Raw genomic sequence first — 6000 nt, 5'->3', positions numbered from 1 at the left:
CCTTCCTTCCTTCCTTCCTTCCTTCCTTCCTTCCAGGCATCATCCATCCATCCAGCCAGCCAGCCAGCCAACCATCATCTATCCACCCATCTATCTATTCAACATTGATCCATTTTATCATTTCACTCCATCATCCTTGTATCCATCCAGCCATCCAGCCAACACTCATTCATCCATCCCTCTGTCCATTCTTTTTCTCATTTGCCAAACAGTGCCAGACACTGGGCTAGATTCTGGGGATTAAATGAATGAAACCAAATCACAGTGATAGCTTGCAGTCTAGAAGAAGAACAGGGTGTGTAAACTAAAACAATGCTCTATGTGCTGCTAAGAAGAATATACAGGGTGGTATTGGAACTTGACAGTGGGGATTGAAAGGCGGGGGGGTGAGGGGCAGTGCTACAAAATGGAGTGACCTGAAAAAGAAAGCTGGAGGGACAGCAGTAGAATATGTTACAGGCCAGGGGAGCAGTGGCTGCAAGTTTAAAGCCACAGAGTGGCCTGGAGGAGGGGCTGGGTCCAGTCGGAGAGGAGGTGCTGGTACTGCCAGTGAGACAGCCAGGCCATAGGGCAGGCAGGGCCCTGGGGCCCATCCCCAGCAATGCCATCCAGGTCAGCCCTCTGCCACCGGGGGAGCGCAGCTTGGCTCCCAACCCTCCACGGCACGCCAGAGTAAAACTACTCAGCCCTTGCTGTGTCTGCAGTGATTGGAGGCCCAGGCTGCTCAGCTCCAACTGGGAAAGTAGGGTTGTCAGGGAAGCTGCCAAGGCCACCAGGTCACGGCGGAGGTGAGGCTGGCCAGGGAGGGTGGCACCCAGGAATCTGGGTGGCCTGCTTGGAATTCTTGGTGGTTCCCTGAGTTGGGAAAGCCACCCCTGCTCATTTGCAGGCTGTGGTGGGGCAGGGCCCACGCCCCAGTAAATTGGGGGTTGGCTCCGTTTCTCAGTGGCCGCCTGCGTGAGGGAAGGCAAGTCCTTTCGATCCCTCGGCCACCGTTCCCCCATCTGGGAGGATCAGGCTCTTCCTGGCTCTGAAATCTCTCTCCGGGGGCCTCATTCTCCTGTGCAGGCATGCCTGGTGCTCCGAGTCTTCTCCTGCATGGATGGCCCAGGTGCAGAACATCCCACCGTGAGGTGATCCAACAGCCTTCTCCTGGCTTGCTTTCTGCCTGGGCCCTCAGATCTCCTTGGGAATGGTAGCCCCTTACCCTGTGGGCTGGGACCTGCCAGGTCTGTCCTATACCTGGCCCTCCCACGGCTACTGCCCCCCCCCCAACACTGCCCAGAGGTGACCAAGCAGGCCCAGAGCCAGCATCTGGGAGCAGGGCCCTGGAGGGGGGACTGGAGTTGGCTGGGACAGAGGCCCCCTGGGGAGTCTAAGCAAGGCCAAAATTCTCAGGGTGCAAGAGTTCAGAGGGAGGGGAGAAGGGCATTTCAGGTGAGGATCAGAGATAGAGTCTGTTGAGCCCACAGCCGTGCCAGAGGTCTGCCTGGGACCTGGGGGACCTAGTGTGGAGATTTAAGCTTGATCTCCTGGAATTTATTCTAAACCTCGCTCCCGGCTAAGGAGGCAAATGAAAGCTACACAAATCCTCAGCCAGCAGCTATGGAAACATCCACTGTGGCCACCCTCCTGTCGGCCCACCTGCAGGACCTCCCGTCTGTCACCTCATAACCACCCCATCTTCCGACCACGGGCCTCCCACCAGTGAGCCAGCCACCCTGCAAGGGGCCCCAAGAGGTACCACCCAATGAGAGCTGCCTTCCGTCCGTGTGTGCCCTGCTGGGCTTCCTGTGGGGGCCCAGAGCTGAGGGGTTCCTTCTGTCTCTTCACTCTCCCAGCCTCCTCTGGGCAAGGCCTCAGGTGGTCATCTACACGGCCGGCCAGGCATGTGCTGGGGCTCCGACCGGATCTCCCCATTCGATCTTCTGATCCGTCCTTGTGCGGTGGCCATGCTGCTCCTGGGAAGCCAATTTCAGTGTCTGCAGGAACCGTGGTTTCGGACACGTAGTGAGCACTCACTCTGGCCAGGCAGGGTCTGAGGCCTTCTGTGCTCCTCATCCCATCTGTGATGGTTGGTGGGCCAGGCCGCAACACCTTGCAGCACTGATCTAGGTGTTGCCGTTGCATTTTGTAGCTGTGGTTAACATTGACAATCAGTTGATTTTAAGAAAAGGAGAGTATCCTCCCTAACCTGGGTGGGCCAGGCTCAATCAGTTGAAAGGCATTAAGAGCAACACTGAGGTTTCCCGGAAGAAGACGGAATTCTGGCTGTGGACTGCAGCTTTGGCTTGTGCTTAAGCTTCCATCCCGCCCTTCCTGATGGCCTGCCCTACAGATTTCAGACTTCCCAGTCCCCACAATCACGTAAGCTAATTCTTTTATATATACTCTCCTACTGGTTCTACCTCTCTGGTAGAACCCTGACTACTACACCAGCTAATAGCGACGGGGCCAATGTCACAACCTTAGTAAGGAGGGGGAGCCAGAATTCAAACGTAGGCAGCCCAATTTCTGAACATGGGTTCTTAGCCTCTAGCCCATACTATTTCAACAGTGTTAGCACATTGCCTTCGTCTTGATGAGATTCAGAAAGGTTAAGTAACTCGCCCAAGGTCACACAGCTTATACACAGATGTGCTGGAATCCCAGCCCAGGTCTGTCTGATTCCAGGACCTGAGTACTTCCCAGTATACTCAGTGGTGTGCTGGTAGGAGATTAACAACTGGCTCTCTAGCAACGAGTACGTGCATACATGTATTGTGAATTTTAGGGCTAGAGAGCATCATAGCACATGACATAAATAATAAAATATATAATACCCTTTATTAGAAATTCCATCTTGTCAGTTGATTCTCACAGAATGCTTTCATTGATATTTCCTAAACCCTTGTATGCATTGCAAGTTGTTCTTACAGTTGACAAATGTGTGTAGTTTCTACATGAATGTTAGGTGATACTTTCATTTTCATTAGTGAATTAGATAAAAATGAAACAAAGAAGACATTTATTCAACAATGACACACACGACTTTGTCGCTGAGTTGGATCATAATTTTGGACAACTGGAGGAACACGTTCAATTTTTTTGTGCTATTTACAATGTCATTGCCACAGACACAGCTTACTTGTAAGTTTAATCTACATCATTAACATTGTCACCATCATTGTCCTAAATCTAGACAATCTTTAAAACAATCGTGCAGCCCGGATGTGTAGCATTTGCCAATTTCCATGGTGTAACTATTCCCACCAACATGAGCTCCCGAGGAGGGGCTGGAGAGAGATTGCACACCATTACCCAGCATTTCTGCACATGGATGCAATGCATGTGAACAACCTCAAGAGCGTGGTTCTAAATTGTTATAAAACAAACGGGAAGGAGTTTTTAGTATTCATTGGCTTTGTTTTTGGGATCATTCACTTAATTGTAAATTTATCTGTTAATTTTTAAACAATAACTTTGACGATCCATCAGCTTGTAAGATTTCTGAAGAACAATTAGCTGGCAAACCTGTATGAGCCGTCTCCAGCACACCTAAGTCTACGCTATGCTTTGACCCAACTACCAGAGCTTCTGCCAATGATTATATGGAATAAACTGTGGCCTGGGTGGTATAAAAAGGCGTTTGCAATGATTTTCACTTAACTCTAAATGAGTGAGATTTGAATCGATAACAGGTAAGTGCAATAAGAACTAACAACTGTAGTGTTACAAGCTCCTTTTATTCATTATTGCATAACATCCTTATAATGTTCTGTGGAAATGGGTGCTCTCATTGTCCTCATTTCACAGATGAGAAAACTAAGGCACAAGGAGGTTTGTCCACACTCACCAAGTTGCATTGTGGTAGAGCCAGGATTTGAACTCAGTTTTAGAGCCTACACTTTTAGAAGCGTACTAGAGATGAAGTGAATCATCTGAATTTTTATTTAAAAGAAAGAACAAGAGAGGGACTGGAAGAAGGGACTGATGTTTGAGGTTCAGATTCCCTTCCTTCTGCTAGTTTCCTCATTCCTATTTCTACCCAAGGCTGGGAGGGGTCCCCTCTAAAAGACAAAATCTTGGTCCGACCCCTCTGAACATCAGGAGTGTCTCAGCATGAGCTGACGTTTTCAAAGATACTTTGCCCTCTGTCATCAAAGTGTCCCTTACGTCACATCCACGCAATACACCTCACACATAGAATAAGTTTTCGCCCCTGCACTCTGGGGCTGGGGAAGCCTGCCTACCTTGGCTCCATGCAGGGCCACATGGAATTCAAGAGTCCTCCTGGGCCAGCCTTGGCCTCCATGCCTGTATGCTGGTCCCCGAGTCTGCTTAGAATCCCATCTGGTGGATGGAGAGGGAAGGTTTGGTCAGGCCAAGTCAGCCAAGTCCTTCTGTGGGTTCACTGTGGATAGTCTCCACTCTCCGTCTGTTCCACACTCGTACAGAATGGTCTAGAAGGAAGGGGGAGGAGAGAATGTTCCCCAAGGAGCCTGAAGCCTGGGTGGGCAGCCAAGACCAAGACAATGGAAAGAAATGATCCAAAACCCTGTCCAGCCACGGGCCAGGAGCTGGGTGTCCCATATTCTGGGGCATTTGGAGAGGACAGACAGCCTCATGTCCAAGTCAGGTTCGAGCCGCTTCCTTGCTATAGGATCTTTCTGATAAAATGGAGATAAAATAAGACCAACTTGACTGGTAGGGGACTGGATGAGATAACGTCTATTGAGTGCTTAGCATGAGTTGGTTCCCATTTAATCATAGTGCACATTATTTCACATCTTCTTGCCCCTTATTCAGTGTGTTTTCCCTAAGGACCTTCTATGTGCCCAGATCTTTTCTAGGTGTGGAGAGGAAGCAGAAGGAATATGTGTCAGGAATATGGGTAAACTCGCAGACTCCAGCCTGGCTTCCCGGGTTCTCATCTCAGCTCTCCCTCTTTTGAATGCTGTAATCTTGAGCATGTTTCTTTATCTCTTCGTGCCTCTGTTTCTTCATTTGCAAAATGGGGAGAAATATAATACCTACCTCAGAGGGTTCTGTCTCTGTAAAGTGGGGGAAATAATCTGTCTTGCCTTCCTCACAGAACCACTGGAAAAGTCAAGTGAGGTAATGGATGTGAGAACACTCTGTAATCTAAAAATGGCACATGGTCAAATGGGACTATTACTGTTTTTGGCATGTTCTCTGCATGAGGAGGTTAAGACTTTGCCAGGGGACACCCAAAAACTTTCACTCAGGACAGATAAGGAATGCTCCTCAGTGGGGAGGAAGCCATTGTTGGGCAGGGGTGGGAGGACATCATCTGTGAGAACTCTTGGATGAGGAGATACCCCTCCAATCCACCTGTCCCAGGATTTCCAGAAGGACCTTTCTAACACACTATCCCCTCCATGTCACTCCTTTGTTAATGACCCTCTCAGAACTTTCTACTTCTTGAAGGACCAATTCTGGACCGCCTGAAGGCACACAGGTACTTTATGGTCTGGTTCCTGCCAACCTTTCAACCTCAGCCCTAGATTCATGTGCTCTTCCTCCTGCGTTCTCTCATTGTCCCTGACCCTGCCCAGCTGTCTCCTGCCTGGAAAGTTCCTCTACTTCTTCTCTGTCTGGAAACCTGCTTATCCCTTAAGAAACACTCAAGCACCACCTCCCTTGTGAAGTCTTTCTTGATCACCAACAGACCATTATTCCTTCATCTGGAAGGACCTCTTGTGCACCTGTTATATTGTCATTATTTATTTCCATATTTGTCCCTGCATTAATTGGGCTCCTGAGGCCTGGGACCATAGCTCATTCATCTTTGTAATGTCCACAGCACCCAGCTCAGTGCCTAGCACCGGCCAGGTGCTCAAAGAAAGTTTATCGATTAAATGCAAATGATAGGGCTTTTCAAACTATGCTTTCAAATGCCTAAGAATTCCAAAGCAATATTTCCAGGGTCACCACAAGGCTGATGGGAAAGCTGAGTGGGTAGAATTCCTAAAGTCAAAACAAGGTGCCATGAAAAAG

The sequence above is a fragment of the Mirounga leonina genome, unplaced genomic scaffold, assembly GCF_011800145.1.
Source record: "Mirounga leonina isolate KUSES-001 unplaced genomic scaffold, KU_Mleo_1.0 Mir_91, whole genome shotgun sequence".
NCBI lineage: Eukaryota > Metazoa > Chordata > Mammalia > Carnivora > Phocidae > Mirounga > Mirounga leonina.
This window is presented reverse-complemented; position numbering follows the sequence as displayed.